The 24801-nt window shown below is 42.6% G+C and overlaps 1 protein-coding gene across 1 annotated transcript in view; it reads right to left on the minus strand.

Annotated features, from left to right (window-relative positions):
- Positions 1 to 15245, minus strand: part of SAMD8 (sterile alpha motif domain containing 8) — a 35722-nt gene extending 20477 nt beyond the window's left edge. Inside the window, exon 1 of the mRNA XM_063133188.1 lies at positions 15137 to 15245. The gene's annotated coding sequence lies outside the window, so the exon portion shown is untranslated. The remainder of the gene's footprint in view (positions 1 to 15136) is intronic.
- Positions 15246 to 24801: the final 9556 nt, after the last annotated feature.

Consider the following 24801-nt stretch of genomic DNA (forward strand, 5'->3'; position numbering starts at 1 on the left):
ATTTTCTGCAGCTTTACAAAGAAGTATAGAAATACATCTTTTGTCAATTTAATTTAAAGAATCTTTCCTTGTCTGGGAGTCTCAGGAGAGACCCTAGCTCAGTGGCAGAGCACGTGGTTTGCATGTGGAAGGCCCCAGGTTCAAGACATGGCATCTCTTGGTAGGGCTGGAAAAATTCCTGTCTGAAACCCTGGTGACCCACAGCTAGGCTAGTTGGACCAACAGTCTGACTTGGCATAAGGCAGCTTTCTAGGTTCCTAATTTTTTACTTGTCATAAGCAAATGGTTGATACGCCACTCAGTTGTTAAACCCAGCTCATTCCAATACTTGACTTCACTGAAAAGTGGACCACATGAGGCAAGTACATTAAAAACACAGAGAGTCTTCACCCAGCTTCCCCACAATGAGAGAGGGATAAGATCTCTACCTGGGGGTTCCTTCTGGGCATGGGAACTATTGGTCAAACTGACCTTCTGTTGCGCCTACTGTTCTGGCTTCCCAAACAGACTCAAAAGAATGTAAGATGAGCCATGGGGATCAGAGCATGCATGGGGTTCAGACCAAGGGTTCATCTAGCCCAGCTTTCTGCTCACATAGTGGCCAATCAGCTGTTGACCAGAAACCCACAAACAGGACATGAGTGCAACAGCACCCTCCCACCCATGTTCCCCAGTAACTGGTGTTCGTAGGCATACTGCCTCTGCTACTGGATGTAGCATATAGCTAGCAGGACTAGTAGCCATTGATAGCCTTCTCCTCCAGGAATTTACCTAACCCCCTTTTTAAGCCATTCCCACCCAAACAACCTCTACCCCATGGCTCTGCACTACCAACAGAGGAGAGAGATGCTCATACCGCCCCCCTCATCCTCCCAAGGGCAGGGACCTTCCAGTACACTTCGGTTCTCCCACCAGCCTTAGCATATTCTCAAAGGTATGCCATCTTGAGTACACAAGGCTAAAATATAAGCAAAGGAAGCAAGTATGCTGCTGAACCTGGTGGCCGCAGTATTCATTTTTAGTTACAAGGGACTTAACAAGCAAGGTCTGCATTCAGAAATATGCAAGGATTCCAAATGCCATCAAGCCAACTGTGTGGAACTTTGTGGAACAGCCCTGACCTCCTGAACTGAACATTGTTATTTGCTCCTGAACTCAATATTGTTATTTGCATTTGGTCTGGCAGAAAGTAGGTGTTTCCTGGGAGTGCTTACTCTTTGTCTCACCACGGAGACCAAGACAACTAGTAGACACCAGGCACAGGAAAGGGTGGAAGATCTATCAGTGTAAGCCATTATGAAAACCTAAATTATGGAAAAGTGAAGTATAAACGTTACACCTTCCTTTTCAACTGAAAAAAATTCTGAAAGCAAACCAAGAACAGAAATCTAGTCGTTTCAAAAATCACTTTACCAAACATCTGCCTTTTGAAACTGCAAATAGTGTTTCAACATTTTCTTGCCTGGTCACACAGACAGGAAATTCACTGGGGGGAAAATCCAATCTTTTCTTCAGTAGATACACACACAAAAGGATCAGAGAAAAGCAGAATACATACTCACCAGAAGATTACTCTCCAGACCTTTGATAAATTTAGAAATCAGTTGTTTGAAGAATTAATCCAGTACATGCTGCTGCACCCAAAGTGTTCAGCTAGAATGCCTCTAAAAGAGCTGTAAGACAGAGTCTTTACTTTGCACTGCAGGAAAAAGGAGTAACATCCTTCAAACTACACATGATGTAAGATACAAGCAGTGCTGATGAAGCATTCACCAATACATCAAAGGTCATCTATGGCAGTCTTGTACTTGGGAGTAAGTCCACAGTGAGTTCCAAATGATAAAGAAATAGGAGGGTGAAATGAAAGAAGAGATAATGCTTTCTCAGTTAACTTCCAGACAATTTTTTTTGCCAGTAGCTCTACACCAGGGATTAGCTTTAAATTTATGCCCCACTTTTCTACATGAACACATACTCAAAGCAGATTTAGAAGTTAAATAAATTTTAACAAGATTTCTTGTTAACATTTTTAACAAAATTTCAATTTTGTTAATTTAAAAATTTTAATTTTGTTAAAAGGATTTTAACAAAACTTTAACAAGATAAATTTAAACAAGATTTCTTACTGTTCTACAGAAAATGAACATTTAAAAAATTGACTTCACATAATTTGCCTAAGGCCTGCATTGTAAGCAGGTACATTACAATAAGGCTCCATTTCTGGGTTCTGCACAGGTAAGCCTCATTAAAGCGGTACCAACTCTCCTTTAAATATCTGGACAGACACCACAAGAAATAGTTTCTCACTCAAATTTGCTATGTGAAATAGCAGGCCATAGTGCCTAGCCACGTAAATTTCCTAGTGATTAAGCGTCCTAGCCTGCCACTTTAAGCAATCCATTTATCCTCATTTCAAGCAATCAATTTGTCCACTTTACCAACAATAATCTTTAGACGAAGCAAAAGAGCAGCACAGGAAGAAAAAGAGGAGCCAAAAAATTACATGCGCGCTAAATGAGCACAGGATGCAAATGTTTATTACTTTAACCATTTTGAGTTTTAGCTTCTTAAAGATATCTGATCCACAGTCCCTCAGACAGGAGCTAAGGTCTTGCAGCACAGAAACAGAGATAATTGCAAACTGTTCCAAAAAGGAATTCTGTCCAGTCTTGATTTGTAAGAAAGAAAAACTCTTCTTAGAATTTCAGTACAGGAGACAGAATCTCTCACGTTTGGTCAGTATCTGGCAACTGTCACATTTGACAGAAAGGCTGCTAATTATAAGGGTACCAAATATGCCATAGACACTCAGAAGCCCAGACCTGGGAAAGGTTCCAAAATTGATTTTATGACAGCACAATATGGGGAAAACATTGAGTCATAAGTGACAATAGTTGGATTCCTGTGAGGGATGAGTGGGAGGTTCCTCTTCTATTTGGGATTTTTAAAATAATAATAATAATAATAATAATAATAATTCCACAGTCTGGGAGCAGCAGAAGAGAAGGTCCTCTGGGTAATGGTTGTCAGCCTAGTTTTCACTGACTGAAGTAAATTCTTCCCAGAGGACCTGAGTGTGTGCGGCGGATTGTGTGGGAGAAGGTGATCCCGCAGGTAGCCTGGACCCAAACCATGTAGGGCTTTAAAGGTAATACCCAACTCTTTATACTTTCCCCGGAAACTAATTGGCAGTCAGTGAAGTGATTATAAAATTGGTGTAATATGGCCACCCCTAGGTGTACTGGTGACCAGCCTGGCTGCCATATTTTGAACTAGTTGAATTTTCGTTACTAGGCACACAGGAGAGGGCACTGCAGAGTGCACTGTAGAAGTTGAGCCTCGAAGTTCCCAGCACGTGCACTACTGTTTTTCTTGCCTGCGGTCTTCCAACTCTAGGAAAGGATGCTGCTGGCGTATCAGCTCAAGCTGATAGTAGGCACTCCTGGCCGTCGCATCTATCTGGGCTGTCATTTGGAGCGATGGATCCAGAAGCACCCCAAGCTGCGAACACAGTCTTTCAGGGGGAGTGTAACCCCATCAAGAACTGGTTGACAATGGAAATTAGGGGTCTGATTCAGAACAAAATCAAGCTGATTCAGGAGAAGTCCGAATTGAAGCATGGCTCCTCCAAAGTGGACTAAATCCAAATTTGAACATGCGACGATTTGTTAGCGATTCAGGACAGTGTGTCTCCAAAAACTGACACATTTCTCAACAAGCTCGCTATTTAAGGATAACACCAGGGCTGAGAGAAGAGATGCTATAATTTTAAGATTGGCAACTCTAGCTTCTAATCACAGTGGCTCAGTTCAGACAACACATTTCTCAACAGTGGTTTTAGAACTCCACAGTGGAGTTGTTACACCACAGTTGAGAAATGTGTTGTCTGGAGGGAAAACTCCACCCCTGAATATTCACGCTACGACGAGTAGAGTTCCTGTTGCATTAAGTGTTGTCTGGAGGGCTCAGTAGAGTTTCCTGCTGCACTGAGTGGAGTTTCCGAACTGGCTAGAGAGTTCCCTGGCTAGAGTGGCCAAAGGAGAAAGTGCTTCACTAGGAGAACTGACGAGATTGTTTTTTCACAGCAATAACTGATGGGATATCATCGGAAGCACTGGGGGAAGAGAGAGGGCAGAGGAACTGTCAATCAATCACTGCGTTGAGTTTTACTCTACTCCAAGGGAGCCCACATTCACACAACGGTGGAGTTGGAACATGTTGTGTAGTGAGTACCTCCTAAAAACTCCAACGTTGAGTGGAGTTTTCACACTGCATAGAGAAAAGTGTTGTGTGAACTGAGCCAGTGGTTTTACCAAGGCTCTCCAATCTCAGAGCTGTCGGGGAGGGATGCTGAAGTAATATATTGCAGAACTGATCCACTGTTAAGTGCTGTTTGCTAGCTCTCTCTCTCCCAAGAGCAGGAATGTTAAAAGAGTTTTGGTGAAGTCTTCTGGGACCTGGGAGAGTGACTGATTGGAAAGTGTTGGATATTCAAGTCCTTCTGTCTCTGTATGCTCCAAATCTCTGTCTTATTGCACTCTCTGACTTGGTTTGCATGATCATAGGGTGGTTAACAAGCTACTGTGGCTTGTTAACCACCCTGTATGTTCCAATCACATGCTGGTTGATTTGCATAATTACCTTTGCCAGAAATGGCTTCTCATATCACCTGAACTCTGTGAGGTTGGCTTGTTGGGGTGGTTAAGAAACCACCCAGAAACCATGGCCTGTTATAGGGTTGTTGGGTGGTTTGTTACCCACCCGTCAACAAGACACCCTCACTAGATTTGGATGACATGGGAAGCCATAACCGTGGGGGCTTGGACTGGCAACTTGGCACCCACAGGCACTACACCCACTACAGTGGATCAGTTCTACTGTGGCTAATAAGCTATGATGGGCTACGGTGATCATGCAAACCAGGTCTCTGTGATTTTGGTACCAACGAAGTAGAAAACAAAAAAGCTTTAAAGTGGTTTTCATTTATTCTAACTCCCTAGTGGGGCGTCGTGTGGAAAAGAGCCTCGTGTGACGCAGAGTGGAAAGCGGCAATTACTGCAGCCAAAACTCTCCCCATGGCCTGAGTTCGATCCCAGTGGAAGCTGGTTCTCAGGCAGCCGGCTCAGGTTGACTCAGCCTTCCGAGGTTGGTAAAATGAGTAGCCGGTTAGCTGGGGAAAAGGTAACCGCGACTGGGGAAGGCAATGGCAAATCACCCCGCTATAAGGCCTGCCAAGAAAACATCAGCGAAAGCAGGCGTCCCTCTAGGAGTCAGCAATGACTCAAGTGCTTGCACGAGAGGTTCCTTTCTTTCCTTCCCCTAGTCTATCAGAACTTTTGCAAGTTTATTGCCTGGAGACACCTCTACGACATATACTATTTGCATACAAATTGCCAAAAAAATCCATGGAGGAAACTCAGAAAAAATAAAGGCTGCTCTTGGCCAACCCCTCCCCACACATCTCAAACTTGACAGGCTTGATTCCTTCAGAAGGCACAACTATCCCTGCAAATTTCATCCAACTCTGCCAAGAAATAAAAAAGTTATTGGCAGCTCCCTTTTAAAAAAAAACACAAAAAACCTTAAAGGCAGGAAGCACAAAAATCCCTGCACCTATTTGGCAGGCATAATCCCCACATAAGGAGCTATTAAGCCTACACAGTTCATCCAATTATGACAAAAGGAAAAAAGTTACAGTCATTTGTGTTTTTTTCCAATAATAGTCAATGCGACATACAAATACCTGGATTTCCAATTCAGGATTTGTCATTGGACATCAGTGGAAGCATTTGGCTTCCGAATCAGTCCTGGCCAAATTGAGCTTTTTTCCTGAACTGGGATCCAAACTAAATCCTGTGGTGAGTGCATACTTGTAATGCAAACCCAGGCTACATGGATGCTTTGTTCCAAAACTTTTCCTGGAATTCCTGCCATCCTGTTGAACAACAATCAGCATGCAAATCAAGTTCTACCAGACAGTCTAACAGACTACAGCAAAGAACGAATAGACGATTCGCTAATATACATATTTGGCATGCACATAGTTACACATATGTATAACTAAAGACAGAAGAAAACAGAACTATGGAAATAACCAACGTCTGCGATGGAAATAATAATCAACACCCCAAATCGTCAGAAATTATGGAAACTGTAGTCAAAATATCTGGAGAGCACTAGATTGCCTCCTCCTGCTGTAGATGTTGCACAGAGGGGTCCAATATTATAACCTAATTATTCTCAAAGTAATTGTATCTGTTATGCACTATTCTGACCATTTGCCATGCTGGCTGGCACCAGATTGCCTATGCCTGACATACTGTAATGAGGCAACTGTACCCCAGGAAGACATGCATAGCCTATTCATCACTAACAGATTTAACAATCCTCCGTTAAGAAACTATAGCTTTCCATCTGCAGGGATATGCAATGCAGGCAGGGAAAGGATCTGGATAGTGGACATGGCAAGAGAAAATCTCCAAAAGCAAGACGAGAAGGGTGGACACACAGCGAGATGAGAGGAGGTGTCTGGGCAACTGGCTTGCAATGATGTTGCATGGCCAGTGTGGTGTAGTGGCAACAGTGTCAGACTGTGAGTCGGGAGATCCGGGTTCTAGTCCCCACTCGGCCATGGAAACCCACTGGGTGACTTTGGGCCAGTCACAGATTCTCAGCCAACCTACCTCATAGGGTTGTTGTTGTGAGGATAAAGTGGAGGGGAGGAAGATTATGTATGCCGCCTTGGGTTCCCTGCAGGAAAAAAGGCGGGATATAAATGCAATAATAAATAAATAAATGAATAAATAGGGTTCCACCAAAAAACCCAGAATTACATCTCAGTACCATATATAGAGAACAAAACGTGTATAGATTTTGTAGAAGGAATTGTGTAGATGAAGTTGAACCCAGATGAGGTGATACTGTGGGGAGGCCAAATGCTGTAGGATAGCGAACGGCATTTGCTATTAGCACACTGGAACAGGTTTGTAGCCTGGAGCATTCCGAGACCCGATGGCGCACCTGGAATGTACAGGTAGCAACTGCAGCCAGCATCACCGCTACCTGTCTCTGGAAGGGTGTAGGAGCATATGACTCTAAGACAGGGTTTGGATGATCAGCGGGGGAAGCAGTGCAGTATGGGTTGTTTCCCCCGCCCTCGCCTGACCGACATTTTCCTTATTACCCACGCTGCATTGCAGGTTGCCATGTTGCCCAAACTTGGCACACAGCAGGGGTGGCTTCTTACCCACGCTACAACCCATGGCTTGCAGTAGGGATTGTGGGGTGGGTAAGGAACCACCCCCATCACACCAGGTTCAGGTGACATAGCAATTGGCAGTGCAAGTAAGCAGTAAAGTGCAGGACGTGTGACCATACTGCATTGCTTCCCTCAATAATAGCTTAGCTACAGTTATCCATGCTCTGATAACCTCTCGTTTGGATTACCGCAATGCGTTATACGTGGGGCTGCCTTTGAAAACGGTCCGGAAACTTCAACTGGTACAAAACAGGGCAGCACGCTTACTAACAGGGACTGGCTGACGAGACCACATTACGCCAGTCCTTTTCCAGCTTCATTGGCTGCCAATCCAGGTCTGGGCCCAATTCAAAGTGCTGGTATTAACATTTAAAGCCCTAAACGGCTTGGGGCCAGGCTATCTGAAGGAACGCCTCCTCCCGTATGTACCTGCCTGGACCCTAAGGTCATCCTCAGGGGTCCTTCTCCGTGAGCCCCTGCCAAAGGAAGTGAGGAAGGTGGCTACCAAGAGGAGGGCCTTCTCTGCTGTGGCACCCCGGCTGTGGAATGAGCTCCCTAAGGAGGTTCGCTTGGCACCTACATTATATGCTTTTAGACGCCAGGTGAAGACCTTTTTATTCTCCCAGCATTTTAACAGTCTATAAATACATTTTAACTTGGTGTTTTAAATTTGTAATTTTGAATTGCTGCTGTTTTTATCTGGTTGAGCTTTTATATTGTATTTTATATTATGGTTTTATACTGTTGTTTTATACTTTGAATGTTTTAAATTTTTGTGAACCACCCAGAGAGCTCCGGCTATTGGGCGGTATAGAAATGTAATTAATAAATAAAAAAATAACCAAAAGCTGTCCAATTCTGTGAAAACTGTGCTGGTTAGTTTCAGACGCAACTCAAGGTGCTGGTTTTAATCTTTACAGGTCTTTGTAGCTTGGGACCTACTACATACCTATGAGATTGTCTCTCCCCATATGTTCTACTACTAATTAATATCTACACATGGTGTTCAGCTCTGTATTTCATCACTGTTTGGAGGCAAGTTAATCTCAAGAAAGATTAGGATTGCTCACCAGAATGCCTTCCAGAAAACAATAACTAAGGCTGCAATCCTATACACATGTACATGAGTGTCAGTCCACTAACTTCATGGAATTTATTTTCCAGTAGATGTCATAAAATTGTACTATAAAGGACCTCCCTGAAGGCTTTTGGAAAGAGATGCAAGAGCTTATTCAGTGTTTGAGAGCCAAGGTCAGTTGGGCTGAGCACTTGATTGCTGTTTTGGATGTATTACTTGCCTGGATTTTTAACTGTTTTATTAACAGTGGGTGTTACGAGGCAGGAAACATTTTTAAATATAATGGATATAAGCAAACAATGGTAGGTTAGAGGGAACATGAAAGCTGTATTAAAAATCTTAGAAGTCAGTTAAAAGTGTGTCTTGTTCAGTAAGCTAGATAGTATTGTTCACAGACTATTCTTTTATATTTAATTATGGAGATATCCAATCTGATATGTCTTTCAAACAACTCTTCACAACAGCTTGAAGAGCCTGATATGACAACTCTGGGTAGCACACTTATCTTCATGCTTTTACCTTAATGTAGGACCATGATTTATAAAGATTAACATGTAAAAAAACCTGCAAGCAAATCAAAGGATTAAGAAACAGATCAAGGCATAAGCCAGTGCATAAGATGCCCATAACAATAAATGTTTTGTGTGTGTGTGTGTGTGTGTGTGTATGAAAACATGCATGTCCACATGCATATACATGTGTGTCATAGAATATGTGCACATTTCATGCAACTCACTACCAATTTAAAATTCGTAAAATTACCACTACCCACCCACCACACCCCAAAAGATATTTCCCACATGTGGGTTACATATGTTTTGCTTAGGATTCATTGGCAGGAATAGGAAAGGAAACTTGTTCAGTTACTTCAGGCAGAAACTGGTCAAACATTTAACACTACAAAGATACACAATTCAGTGCACATTGAGCACAGGACTGAAGGCTCTTGTAGTAAGTCCAGTTCTGGGCTCCACAATTCAAGAAGGACGCAGACAAGCTGGAGCGTGTTCAGAAGAGGGCAACCAGGATGATCAGAGGTCTAGAAACAAAGCCCTATGAAGAGAGACTGAAAGAACTGGGCATGTTTAGCCTGGAGAAGAGAAGATTGAGGGGAGACATGATAGCACTCTTCAAATACTTAAAAGGTTGTCACACAGAGGAGGGCCAGGATCTCTTCTCGATCCTCCCAGAGTGCAGGACACGGAATAACGGGCTCAAGTTAAAGGAAGCCAGATTCCGGCTGGATATCAGGAAAAACTTCCTGACTGTTAGAGCAGTGCGACAATGGAATCAGCTACCTAGGGAGGTTGTGGGCTCTCCCACACTAGAGGCATTCAAGAGGCAGCTGGACAACCATCTGTCAGGGATGCTTTAGGGTGGATTCCTGCATTGAGCAGGGGGTTGGACTCGATGGCCTTGTAGGCCCCTTCCAACTCTGCTATTCTATTCTATTCTATTCTATTCTATTCTATTCTAATAATCTAAGTTTGTTTCAATTATTGGGGAAATAATTGTCTTAGATACAAACACAAATGAAGTAGCAAACTATAAACTAAGCATTACAAAAATGTAACAGTGATAAAGTACTATATCCTCAATGCATTTCCTCACTCTATAAAGAAAGGACAAATAAGTGCCAAGCCTGATTTCTGCCTTAATAATCAGTGCCCTACAGCCCTACTGAATAATTCCCATGCTGAATCAGCTGATCAGCCAAAACACACATGCACACAGACACACACTACAGCAGGGGTAGGCAACCTGATGCCCTCCAGGTTTTTGGACTACAACTCCTATTAATCCCAGCCAGCATGGACAATATCAGGGATGACGTCATTGTAGTTCAACACATCTGGAGAGCACCAGGTTGCCTGCCCCTCCAACTAGATAAGCCAACAATAGATGTAGAAAAGACTAATGAAGTGGGTCTTTGCACCCCATAATAAGCCTTGGGTTGTTGATCAGAATGCAGTTCAATGTGATTGTATAGAGGACAATCTTTGGGACATGCGGGTATATGATTTGGGGTGGCCCATATCATATTGTGGTGTGTACTGGCCCAATTCTTTCTCCTCTAACACACTTAATTTTAGCTATAGTTGGCATGCAGCATGTTGAAAACAAATATGACACAAAGAATAAACTTTAACTCAACAAACAACAGTTCTGAATTAGTTGAAATGCAAAATGTAAGTACAGAAATTCATCAACCAAGTGTTCCAAAGCTTGTGCCACCTTCTTTGAAATATTTCTATGAAAAATATGTGCTGACTTTTCAGGCATTTGATTCTGGCCCACTTGCACTGGATGCCCTTAAATTTCCAAGCCTGATTCAACGTGTTGGTTTCAACTTAGAGCCTTACATAGCTTGGAACTGCATTTTTTCAGGTATGAACCTACTCACATACTATGCTCAGAAGAGGCTTCTGCATTGCCCCCACCCCCATTTGAAATGAATATTCCCTAGCACAATGGTTCCCAAACTTTTTCAGGTCACCGCCCCCTTGGTTCCACAAACTCATGCCCAGCGCCCCCTACCCTACACTATAAAATCATTATTCAGAATAGCAGTTTTCAACAACCCACTAAGAAAGATAATAACAATAAAATTCAAAACAGTAAAAATTAATTGAATATTTATTCAAAATCTGAAACACCCGCAGCAGGCTTGCCGATGGAGGGAGGGAAAAGAGAGCGAATGCCTCTGTTTTGCAGCCAGCGTGGTGCGGCACACCAAGCAGGGTATGTCTCTTCATTAGCTTTTTGGTGCTTTTGAAACATTTCAATTCACCGTTAAAAGGACTCTTTTTAAATGGTATTAATACATGTGTGGATTCTTCCCCTATATGGCTTGGGACCAAACTATCTTCTCCCATAAAAATGTCCCTGGGTGTTAAGACCTTCTGGAGAGGCACTTCTCGGAAAAGACCACCTAGCACGCCCCCTGCCACCCCCTTGCCTCTTCACGCCCCCCCCTATGCAATCCCACCGCCCCCAGGGGGGCAGTACCGCCCACTTTGGGAACCACTGCCCTAGCACATAAAAGTAAACATGCCTGGGAAACTAACAAAGCTCTTTGAAAAGCATCTACCAGTACTGCTACGAAACATTTACTGACCACTAGTAAATATAAAACAAACAAAAAATGATGTAGCATGTGTGACACCCATTAAGTCACATGTGAGGGGTGGGATGTGACCATCGTGCACTTTGACTTCTACTAGCCCAAACCTCAGACCAAAAACTTACAGGTTACAGATGTGGAGGGTTGGGGTGGGGGGAACAATTCAGGAGGTGGAGGAGAAAGACTTCGCCTCTATTCCCTCTTTTCCATAAGGGGAAAAAAAAAAGAATTTTGGGAGGAAATTGAGAAAAACAACACTCTTTTGCAATATTTTCTCTTTCAGAATGATGAGTGAAAGCATTATTTAAGATATTGTCACAGCCAATTATGCTGCTGCAAAACTCTTACATCCAAAATTTAAAGACAACAGTGTTCCACCAAGTTTCACCAAAATTTAAAGACAGAAGTAAGAGCCACCAAGTTCAATAAGACTCAGTGCCCTATTTTATTTTTGCCTATTTTTCCCAACTGGCAAAAATCAAGAAACCCTTACGGAGCAATACTATGGTCGCTAGGAAAGTGTCCCATATAGCCAAGCATGTGGTGGATCCCCCCTTCCTGAGGCTGTAGACACTGCCATGACCCCGGGAGGGAGAATTCAAGATCAGTCCGTTCCCTGCTTCCTCCCGTAGAAAGTGCTACAGTGGCTGCTCTTCTGAGATCACATCACCAGCTTCAGAAGAACTCGGGAAGCGTGGAAAGGGAGGGGGGAGAGGCCAGGATCCTAAAGCCTCTCTGCCAGTCATTTCACCCACACAAAGGTAGGTTGTTCTTAAAGTAATAACGTACAGTCAGATTGGATACAAAAGTATTTACATACTTTTTTTGTCCGGGTATGCTTTAAGGTAGATTCCTGCAATGAGCAGGGGGTTGGACTCGATGGCCTTGTCTACTCTATGAATCTATATTTCCATTTCCCCCCCCCCCCCGCAAAAAATGTCCAAAGCTTCCAGAAATTTTATATGTCAACTTCCAAAACAGTTACTTCACAACCCCATTTCACCCATATTAGTTAGAATTTGTCTGAACACACAAAAATACTTCCGTCCAAAGCAGATGGCAGGATTCCCTTGTTGGCTTCCTTCCTGGCATCTCTTAAAACAAAAACAAAAAAAAAGCCCTCTTGCACCCCTGCAAACAGTAGTCTAAGAACACAGCATGAAATGATTTTAGAATTTCTTAAAAGCTTATGGCAGTATTCGCATAAGAGATAATATTGACTCCCATGCCAAATAGCAGGTGGGAGATTGTCAACAGGACCATGGCAAGGAAAGAAAGTGTTAGCTCCCCTCCCTGTGCAATGCAGCTCAAATTCCGATTACCCCAAAAGCAGCTACTTCCCATTTAAAAGATAGTAACACAATGCTGAACTATGAATTTAACATAGCATGTGATTTGGCCTTAACCCATCCCACTGCAAAATGCCGGTGCAGGACAGGCTGTTGCAGAGTAAACCAGCACAGTATACAATAGGCAGACAAGCTTTTCGCCATTCGTAGCAGGTTGAGGTCGAGTGGAAGAAAGCAGCTCAGGCAGTGATCCTTGATGCAAGAATGTAACATGTACACAAGAGCTATGTATCTAGAAAATATTGTGAGTATAATGCTTTCCTCAGGGGAATTAGACACACCCCATTGAAGACCTGCCTCATCCACACCCTCAAATACCACAACAGGTTCAGATCAAAGATCCAGTATCCCATGGCCAGTGACAGGCAATCACTGTGCCACTCACAAGCAGAGCTCAATAATGGCCTTTTCCTGCTCTGTGTTCCCAGAAACCAGTATCCAGAAAGACTGCCACTCTACATGGAGACTCCATTAAAAGGTACAGAAGCAGGGCCAGATTTTTTTTTAAGTTGTAACTCTATTGCCAGGTACACTTCACACACATGAGTCCCATTGGGTGGGTATAAACTGGCAAGAGAGGGAGAAACAGGTTTAGGCTTTCTTCAAAGTATGTCACAGGAACAAAGACAAGATCAAAAGGCCTACTGGGTGGAGCATTCTATTCCCAACAGCCCCTGAAGCAGCTCATAAACAGGGCATGAAGTTGGCAACCACAATCTCCTCGATGCACAGCAGCTGGTCATCAGACCTAGACTATAGAGTCTAGTCTATAGAGACACCTTTCATTCTATTATGGCTGGTATTTAAAGATGTATTCCTTACAGTTGTATAATACCAAACAAAAAGTTAAGGATATTTTATATACACACACACACACACACACTAGAACAATAATGTTTAATGTACAAAAATAAAATAAAGGTTAACAATAGTATTGCTTTAAAAATGCAACCTCATATTGCACAAGAACAAATATCTATCAGACACAATGTGAAGTAAAAAAGGCCAAACGTGTTTCAACACAAGGTCTTCATCAGTGGCCAATGCTAAAATATAACATACAGAAAACACATGTTATATAGTGTACAAGCAGGGGCAAAAGGACTAAACACAGGTTACTAATTGTTGTTTGGAATTTAGACAAAAGGGTGTGAGTATCAGAGAGAGCAGTTAACATACCAGGGTATGTTACATGTAACATACCCCGGAGATTTACTTGGGCTGACTTTATAATTCCCAAAATTACATGGTAGAAGGTATCACTCCCATTTGAAAATAATACAGTTTACTTACAGCCTCTTAAAACCGCCTGGGCTGTAAGTAAACTTTTTGATGTACTGCTCTAGAGTGAGACCTACAATGGATTTTCCATTAAACATGGGACTGCCATATGTATCACTGTGTAAATATTCTATCATTTTCCTTAGGAGGCCCTGTATTATTTTCAAATGGGAGTGACATCTTCTACCACATAACTGTGGGAATTATAAAGTCAGCCCAATTAAGTCTCCAGGGAGCATACAGCAGCACGGTATGTTAACTGCTCTGATACTCACACCCTTTTGTCTAAATTCCAAACAAGAATTAGTAACCTGTGTTTAGTCCTTTTGCTCCTGCTCGTACACTATATAACATGTCTTTTCTGTATATTGTATTTTAGCATTGGCCACTGATGAAGACCTTGTGTTGAAACACGTTTGGCTTTTTTTACTTCGCATTGTGTCTGATAGATATTTGTTCTTGTGCAATATGAGGTTGCACTTTTAAAGCAATACTATTGTTAACCTTCATATTATTTTTGTACATTAAACATTATTGTTCTATTGTATCCTTAACTTTTTGTTTGGTATTATATGGTTGTTTGTTAAGGAACACTTTTTTTTTTGCGTCTCCTTACAGCTGTGCCTTAAATGAGCTGCCCCGCTGCATCAGCCTGGAGAGACATCTCGCTTACATCTCTGTTTCCAACTACACCTTGGCTGAGTTCGGATGACAATCAAGGGTTGTTTCCCATTCTGTTCCCATAACCACCACCACCCCAGTTGATTAGCGTGTCGTCCGAACTCAGCCCCAGCCAGGTGCCCCTAAGAGGTTCATGCGCAGGGCAAAGGTCGCCACCCCCAGCTCTTCTCCCAAGGTAGGAACCGCTACTCCCAAGGTAGGAAGCCTCGGGAGACGTCAGGGCGGCTGCAGCATCTCGGCGATGCTCCCCAACGCCAGCCAGCCCCGGTTTTGCCCCCACTCCCCACGTGAGGAGAAGCTTTAACTCCCCACAACCGACCAAAGGGGCGGGCAGGCAGCCCCCCAGGCCAAGCCCCCGTCCTCACCTGACAGCGCGGGGGCCCCGCTACGTGTTGGCAGAGGGAGTCCGAGCCATGGGGCTTCGTCCCCCGCGCCGGCGAGCCTTCCCCATCACCCGGGCAGCCGCAGCAGCAGCAGCCAGCGCCGACAGGTCGCCCCAGCCAGGCAAGCCAGCCACCGAACCAGCCCTCCCTACGTGACGGAAGGGGCGGAGCACAAACCCCACACCGCTTCCGCGAAAGGAGGCCGGGAGGGGCGCCGCCGCCCCAAAGCCTCCAGAGGGGCCCGGAGCCCCGCCCATCTCCCTCCTTCGCTGCGTGTTCTCAATTTCCTAGGGTGGGGCGCGGGGAGAAGGGGCGAGGAGGAGGAGGGCTAGTGGCAAGGCTGCCCTGTTAGCCCTGGCCAGTAGTCCGGACTCAAGCAGCAGCCCTTGAGCTCAGCGCAGTTTCCTGCGCGTAAAGTTTGCGCGCGCTGCGCCCAAGCCGCCGCCGGCTTCTCCTCGCCACAGGCTGCCAGGAGAGAAAGGCGCGCCCGCCGGCACGCCCAGGGGAGCTTGGCCACGTTCTTGCCAAGTGGGAAGGCGCCTGGGCGGTTGTGTGGGTGCAGAGCAACTAGGATTGCTGTTAACATAACTGATACACGTTCCTTGGGTTCAGGAACATTTCCTTTAAGGGTTCATGTGCAGATGTGCTTACAGGAAATAAATCAGATCCTTGCCCACCCTTGTGTCTCCAAGGTGATGCTGGCCGATATCATCGCTGACAATAGTGGGCATACTGGTTGATGGGAATTGTTGTTCAGAACATTTGGAGGGCGCGACTTTAGGGATGTCTTATTTTAGAAACTGGCTTCCTGGCCAAATCTTGACTTTTGTAAACTGCCCACAGAGCTTCGGCTATGGGGCGGTATATAAATGTAAATAAATAAAATAAAATAAAATAAATGACCACTGCACAGAAGTTAAGGACTTGACGCCCTTTGACAAAGAGAAGGAAATCTGAGGAAAAGACCCTTTGCGCATGCTAACAGTCTACGCATTTAAAATTGCCCCCAAGTTAATATTCAAGAAGCTAAGATTAGGAAGAAAAACAATGCGTTGGCAATAAGGCGGCTTCACTTCAGAAATAATAATAATAATAACAACAACAACAATAATAATTTCATAACCACCTCTCCATTTTGATCGAGGCAGGGAACAACAGTAAATAGTAAAATACTTAAAACTGAATTAAAACATAATATACATTGTTAAAACATCCTAAAAAACATTCTAAAAACATCTTAAATTCTACTGGATAGGCCTGCCGGAAGAGATTAGCCTTTATAGTTCTCTGGAATGCTAGTAGACTGTTAAATTGACGAGTCTCCTCCGGCAGGCCATTCCACAGTCTGGGAGCAGCGGAAGAAAAGGTCCTCTGGGTAACAGTTGTTAATCTAGTTTTTGCTAGCTGAAGTGGATTCTTCCCAGAGGACCTGAGTGTGCAGGGCAGATTGTACAGGAGAAGGCGATCCCGCAGGTAGCCTGGACCCAAACCATGTAGGGCTTTAAAGGTAATAACCAACACTTTATACCATATTTCTTTGATTCTAAGACGCACACTAATTACGGTACCACCAACAGAAAAAAAGCTTTGATTCTAAGAAACAATACATGCACCTGCAATTCTAAGACACACCCCATTTTTAGAGATGTTTATATGGGGGGGAAGTGTGTCTTAGAATCGAAATATGGTACTTCGCTCGGAAACTAATTGTCAGCAAGTGAAGAGATTTTAAAACTGTTGTAATGTGGTCACCCCTAGGTGTACCAGTGACCATACCCACGTACCCATCTGCTAATGAAATTGTGGCTGAGTTCAAACGACAACGCTTGTTTCCCATTTTGTTCCTATTACCCACCCACCCAGTTGATTTGCGTGTCGTCCGAACTCCGCCTGTGTTTAACTCCTTCATAGGTTCACCCATCTGTCTTACAAGCAGCCCAATTAATCATATGCAGGTTTTCTAGAGTTCAGTGCCATTTGCTCATAAAGAAGGCATGTAGGCCAACCCACTGCTGATGCAGTAATCCACTGCCTTCACAGGGACACAGTTCCACACTCTTCACAGCTCATGCCCTCAGGAAGTGCTTTTTAATGTTTTGTCAAAATCCCCTTTCTTATAATTTGAAACTTTCAACTCTGGAGCTTCAGAAGACAAATTTGAAGATAGCTATCATATCATCTCTTAGTTGACTGTTCTCCAGGAGTCGATACTAGGTAAGTATACATTATCTTGCAACTTTAACATTCAAAAATGAGAAATAAACTATGGCTGACACAAAATTAGATTTTTAACTATAACTATAAAAAACAAAGGTAGCTGTGTTGACTGTAAGAAAAATGCCCACATCCATATTGGTATAATACCTTTATTAGCTCAATTTATTTATTATTTTACAACATTTCTATATAAAAAATGTACAAGTTTTCAAGACTTTAGATCTTTTCATTAGGCAAGGTGTTAAGAAAAGCAGTGTGGGGAGAAAAAAACTGACAATGAAATGGAAGAGAAGTGGTCTGCAGACATTGAAATAAGGCTCCATCCGACAAGCGTTTTCCTGCACACTCGTTCCTGGGCACTCACAAATTGCTCACATGACGTCTGCCTGTCACATGTCTTCCACCCCTTTTGGCCTTCGTTGCGCAGCAAAAAAACCCAGAAAAAGTCCAGTTGCTGCTCTCTCCTACCGGACTGAATGAGCCTAATTACTTCCTGTTTTCAGGAAGCAATGTTGGAGCAACAACAGAGAAGGGACAGGAGCCATGCATTTCGACCTAGATGTGATGGAGCTCTTAGGCTGTGCTGGTCATATGATGGTTACCAGGCTGGATGTGAATCTGCCCCTAGGGTTGCTGGGAACCAGAAAGGGAAAAATGACGGATATATAAACACCTACTATTACTCAGATGTGTTTCCATCATGAGCAAAGCGTACTGCCCCCTTTCACTAGTGGATCAAACAGAAACTAAGCAGTCTTTATATTAACCAAGCTGAAGATAATTTTAGATCCTGTAGTAGGTAAAAACAAACAAACACTTGAAGCCTAATTGGATAGCTTTACCTAGTAGTTGGAGGGGATGAAATTCAAACTACCGATGGTGTAAAATCTTTTTCTTCAAGTGTACGATCTTGCTGTAGAAAAGCTAAATTAAGTATTCTCCAAGCCACAAAAAAACCCAGAAGATAGCTTTGATGACCATAAGAAAAATGCAAAAATGCATATCAGTACAATGCCTTTATTAGGCCAACCAAATGATCACAAAAATTACTATGTGGTTTTTATGTTTATGCAACAATAATCACACATGCAGTAATAATGCCAAGTGCACAGTAGATCTGTGCACTTTTCATGTGACACTATTAACATCAACTCAATCAACTTTGACAGGAAAGTAGCTTTCACCCCACATGAGTGATATGTTGGTAAAAGGGTCACTATGTACTTCTATGGTGCTATCTATTATTTCAAATTCTTGTATGGAAATGATATCTTTCAATTGTACACCTATTTATTTATTACAATACTAGCTGTACCCTGCCACGCGTTGCTGTGGCTCAGTCTGGTTAAATTTAAAAGAAAGAAAAGACAAAGCGGATGTTTCTAATATGTTTAATTTCACAATGCTTGTGGATATACAATATTTTTAGTTGTTCCATTGTCTGTGTAGATATAGAGATTGTCTGGTTTGCCGGCTCTAGAACACGCAACATATAATTGTCCATGTGAGAAGCAATCTGTGTCTAGATCTAAACTGCACAATTCTAAAGATTGGCCCTGAGCTTTGTTGATGGTGGTTGCAAATGCTAATCGAATTGGGAATTGCAATCTCTTAAATTGAAATGGCATATCTGTTGGAATCATAGGAATGCGAGGAATGAGGACATCTTCACCTTTGAAAGGTCCTGTCAAGATTGATCTCTGACTATAACAATTGCCACTTCGTCTATAGTTGGAGCATTGAATCTTCGCACATGTTCTCCAGCAGGCGTTTTGTCAGCATGAATAACAATCTTGTGTGTATCAGATAGCATCATGTCAATTGCTGTTTTGAACAAATGTACTAAATTGTTTTTTTCGTGAAGTAGCTGTTGCAGTTTTGAAACAATGGACCTTTTTATGCCGGTATAAATTCCGCAGTGTGCATTCAATTCATCATTGCCATCACCAATGAAATACATTTGTAGGAATTTATGTTATCTTGAAACGGAAGGAAGGAGCCGGCTTTATGATAAATTTGTCCTTTGACTTTGAAAGTTGGCATAAATGGAGCTGTGATGATTTCTGCGCCGAACGACGTCATTTGGAAGCATGAGTTGTATTTCCTGATGTTAGATAGGAAATGCTTTGATTCTGCGGTATATCCGGCAAGCAAAGTTTGTAATGGCTCTGGTGGTTCTCCAAGTTGAGGCAGTTTAATTTTTCCAGCAGCGCAACACATTCCTTTTGTTTCTCCATTAAATTTAAGAGCCTTGCAATAAGGACACACTTCAGTCATAGTGCCGATGAGAACATGCCGCCTCAAACTATAATCATCAACTGGGTTGTACCGGAATGCAAGGCGATTGTAATCATGTGATTGTTTACCACGGAGTCGTGTTTGACACTGATGTGCTGTTTCTCGTTGACGTCTTTCAGCCACTCTCAGCCTGTCGCGTTCATTCTGTTGAGAACAAAGCAGATCTGAAGCTGTAGAACGCAATTGCCGTGCTCGCAATCGTGCATCCTCAAGTCTGGCTGAACGTTGCTTGCCTGGTTCCTTGGCACATATTTGAGGCATTCTTTTTCTTTTTTTCTCATTTGCTGATGCCCGTTCTTCCTGAGTCTGATTTGCAATTTCTCGTCGCAGTGCTTCCGCTCTGCGAGTACGACGACCTAAGTGTGATCTTCTGTGAGGCATTATTTGGATGAAGTAAAGCAAATTGTTTGGTTTTTAAAAAAGGATGTTTTTACGGTGAGGAGGTTAGCGGAAACTCCTGGCAGTTACCTTTCTTCAGAACGTGTAACTGTCACAGTTGTGACATCTATATTCACTCAGCCAATTGTGAGAGAACATGCAAATAAGAGAGAAGGCAGAGGCAGTGGATTGGCCTACTGGTTGGCGATGTCACAATGATCAGCTGGACTGGTTTTGAGGCCTATTTCTTCGATTTTAAGACAAACTTTTGTCCCCATATAGAACATAGTTACATAACAACGCTCGCGTATTCGAATGCAACGTTGTGTCAAAATTTCAAAGCAATCGGTGAAGAACTTTCGGAGATATAACGTCTGTTTCGAACGAACATTTACATTTTTATTTATATAGATTTATATACCACTGCTTTTCTTCCTAATCTTAGCTTCTTGAATATTAACTTGGGGTAATTTTAAAATAGATTCCGGAGCCATGAACATAGGAATAAAAGAGTAAAAAGATAAGATTAAAACAGCATATTAAAATTGTTCAATTTAAAACAGAATACCAATAAAAATGGTGGCTGGTCAGTTGAGGAATGCTTCCTGGAAAACAGATGTTTTCAGAAGGCACCAGAAGCAGCACAGTGTTGGCATCCGCCTGACCTCCAGGGGCAGGGAGTTCCAAAGAGAAGAGGCCACCACACTAAAGGCTCTTCTCCTGGTGGACTCCATAGGTCCATGTGGAACCACCAGGAGCATGCCCTCTAATGACGTCAGTCAGTGGGCAGGTTGGTAAGGGAAAAGGTGCTCTCTCAGGAATCCTGGCCCCAAGTTGTTTAGGGCTTTGTACACTAATACCTTAAACCTGGCCCAGTAGCCAACTGGCAGCCAGTGCAGTTCCCTCAGCAAAGAAGTGACATGCTGAAAAGGGTTAGCTCCTGACGACACTCCTATCTTTTTCCACTCCTATCTTTTTCAATGAGTCATGAAGCTGTGAACTTTGCCACTACATGACTCACTAAATGATAAAGAAAATGTCTCACTGACTGTTACGCAGTAGTAGCAACTTTTGTTCAGATTTTAATAGCTGTCCATGTTGCCAAAAGCAACAAACATTCCAACTGTCCCTATTTACCAGGGACAGTGCCTGTTCCTGCTAAATCATTGTCTCTATTTTGCCTTACAGGGAAGATTGAAGGATTTAGACACAGAGAGCATGAAACAAAAGGACAAAGAGGTCCTTTAGTATCAATAATTGTACAGAAGAAGGAATTTCATCCACTACAGCTTTTCTCACCCCTGTATTTCACAGGCTGCACCCATGAAATTTCCATCTTCTACACCATTCCCTGAGTGATGTGAACGGGTGTGTGGCTAATGAAATCCACCAGCCCTCCTCATGCCATTGTATTTTAACCATATAAATGTCCTTCATAGTCCTCCAAAAGCTTCATAGTTGGTTTTATTATGTAAGTCACACTGAGAGCATTGGCTATAGGGTGACTCATAAACCAACCAACCAAACAAACAGAATAGGTAAATGGGGCTGGGGCCCCTCTTGCTCCACATCTAATTTGAGCAGTGTTCTACACAGCTGTTAAATACCCTGTCTTCCTTTACATCTGCTTGCCCTAGAGCAGACGTGTTGAACATCAGGTCTGTGGGTCAAATCCAGCCCACCTGGGCTTCCAATCTGGCCCTTCAGAGCTCCCCAAATAGCCATGCCCCCTTTCTCCTTGTTGCCAATCCTTTGGTGGTTTCCCAGCTTTTGGGCAAAAGCAGGGGTAGAAGAACATCCAATGAAGTGAAAAAGAAGGGAGAAACAAATTCTCAGCTGAACTTTTTATTGTAGATTTTAAAGCCCAACGTGTTTTGGCCTGTACCTTTTCAAGGCCTCTGATTGTGAATCAGAGAAACAGATTCACAATCAGAGAACAATCAGAGAAAGACATTTTGTTGTTAAGAAGATCTTTGCAGACATCTTCCTACAAACCCCTGAAGAAGGCCTTGAAACGGTACAGGCTGAAACTTGTTGGGCTTTACAATCTACAATCAAAAGTTCAGCATCCTGAGAATTCGTTTCTCCCTCCTTTTCCCAGCTTTTGGGCGGCCTCCCCCACCTCCACCCCATTCTAAAAAGTGCCTCTCCTAAGGCTTAGTTACTGGCAGTAAGAGCTTTAAGCTAAAATACACTAATATTTTGGGGTATTTTCACCCTGCCTTTGACCCCTCCTGCCACTGGAATGTGGCCCCCAAGAGCTTCAGCAAATTGAATTTGACCCTTGGACTTGAAAGCACTGTGACTCCCCTGCCCTAGAGAAACATGTGAAGGAGGAAAGGACATACACGGTGAACAAAAAGAATCGAAGTATTGTGCAAGTATACATGGTACAAAGCTAAAAGTAGGCCCCATTTTGCAAGTTGAAATTAGAGATGTATCCCAGGTCTAAAACTCTGAAAGGTCCTTGGAACATGGTTCATTGCTGTCTAGAAAAGCATGATTTCTGATGAGTAAGATTAATTAGGCAAAGAGTTACATGAGCATTGTCACAGTAAACAAGACTGTGATAACAAGTGCAACATCGCAGCAAAGTCAAGGTCCAAAACTAGTGAAGGGAATAGAAAGTGGGCGTCCCTTTTCATTTCCTTCCTCGAAAGAGGAGCAACAAATGGTTTCTCTTTATACAGATTATTTTCTTTGAGGACAATAAAGAGAGTAAAATGTATTAATTATATTGCTGTGTTCATGATTTTTAGGCTGAAGTCCCATGTAATATGTAGGTTTGTTTGGGTACTTTACATTCTACCCAATGAAATCCACAATGTTCTTTTAAAAACTGAATGCTAAAGACAAAAATAAATAAATCTCTGTTTAAAAACACGCAAGTAAATACAGTTAAAAGGGGAGTTTTGTATTGATAACATTGGTATAGTTATTCGGATACACACACACACACACACAGAGCAACAGACACTCTTAGAACACATTTCTTTCTTGCAATTTTACCTTGACTGTATCCAGAAGTGAACGACGCCTTTGGACCTTGCTGAAACCATGCACCCTTCTGAAATCTTTCCCCCTCAACCTGCCCTAAAACCTGGAACTGTTTCTGCATTTTACCTTTCCAGTTGGATCAATTCACTGATGAACAGTAGAACTGGGAACAGGGGGGAAATGAAACCCATTATATAGAGGTGTTTGCAGCACATGATGCTTAAAACGAGTAAGGCAGCTAAGAGGATGGGTGATGTCCAGTGACCTCACAATCCACTCACTGGCTTACTATTATCATGCCATCGGAATCTCTAGGTCCATATGTTAAGACTTAATTGTCCAGTATCCCAGATACTGGATACTGCCCCTTTAAAGTTCTACTCTCTGGAATAAAATGTTACTTTCTGTGACTCACAATCTGAAATAATGTTATAAATAAATCAAATGAATAAAAATGTGACATTTTCCTTACTCTAGAATTTTTTTGTGAGAACAAACATATAGGGGAAAGGTTAGTCCATGGCAATCTTAACAGAATTCATTAAACAAAAAAACTACAGTTAAAAAAAACAATGTTAAGGCTCTGCAGTTTTCAACCAAGCACCAAAAAACAGGGAAATTGGGAGTTAAGGAGGTGGAAAGTGCAAGTGAAATTCTCATTCTCCCAAAGTAGATAAACCATGAGGACAGGATGGAGAATATGATATGCAGAGGTGACTGTGGGGTTGTGGAAAACTGATGACGAACAACTTAGGGCCATCTACCTCTCTTTTTTTTTGTTTAGAGCAGCCCTTCCCCAACCTGGTGCCCTCCAAAGGTGTTAGACTACAACTCCCATCATTACACTTTCTCCCACTTTCTGCCTCCTTAGGGAGGATGTGGCATTAAGGCTTGTGAGCCTTAACTCCCAATTTCCCTGCTTTTTGGTGCTTGATTGAAAACTGAACAGCCTTAACATTGTTTTGTAAACCATAGGTTTTTTTGTTTAATGAATTTCATGGCTTTGTGGAATGGATGACCAGATATTATATAGTTGACAACCAAACCAGAGTCAGCCAGGATGTTATACCATGTTGACATCCGAAATAAAATCAAAGCTAGTGTTATGTGTTGAACTCACTTTTCAAATTAATTAATTAATTAATTAACCAAAATGCTTCCATCTCCCTCATTTTTTAAAGATAAAGAGATGAAACTTGGCAGCATGGTAGTTTTTAAGGAGGGATAAAACCATGGCAAGTTTCAATCAGATCTGTTCATGCCTAGATTTTTAGGAATTTTTTAAAGTTACAACAGAAATCTCTTTGGGGTCTAGGATCTTGAGCAATACAAGTTTTTTAAAAAATGAAACTAAAGATAAAAAGATGAAACTTGGCAGCATGGTAGCTCTTAAATAGGGCTTTAGGTATGCCAATTTGGAAATAGATCGGTTCATGCCTTGATTTTTAGGGTTTTTAAAAGTCAAACTTTTAAAAAATCCTAAAATGAAGGCATGAACTGGTCTGTTTCCAATTTGTATGGCTGAATTCTTGCACAGGCTGCATTTCCATCCCTAGATATTTACTCAAAGTAAGACCCATTGAATTTCCTTGGTTCTTGAAAAGCAACTTACTTGCTTTTAGATTTGCCAGCCTCAGCACTCTATGTGTGCTATGAATGTCTGCTTTGTCTGTTCCAATAGTTTCCTGCAAGGCCCAGCCAGAGAAGGCCAGTAAATTAAACCCAGGGGTTGGAGGGTAGGATTCCATCAAGTTCAT

This window comes from Elgaria multicarinata, chromosome 8 (assembly GCF_023053635.1).
Source record: "Elgaria multicarinata webbii isolate HBS135686 ecotype San Diego chromosome 8, rElgMul1.1.pri, whole genome shotgun sequence".
In the NCBI taxonomy this organism is placed as follows: Eukaryota; Metazoa; Chordata; class Lepidosauria; order Squamata; family Anguidae; genus Elgaria; species Elgaria multicarinata.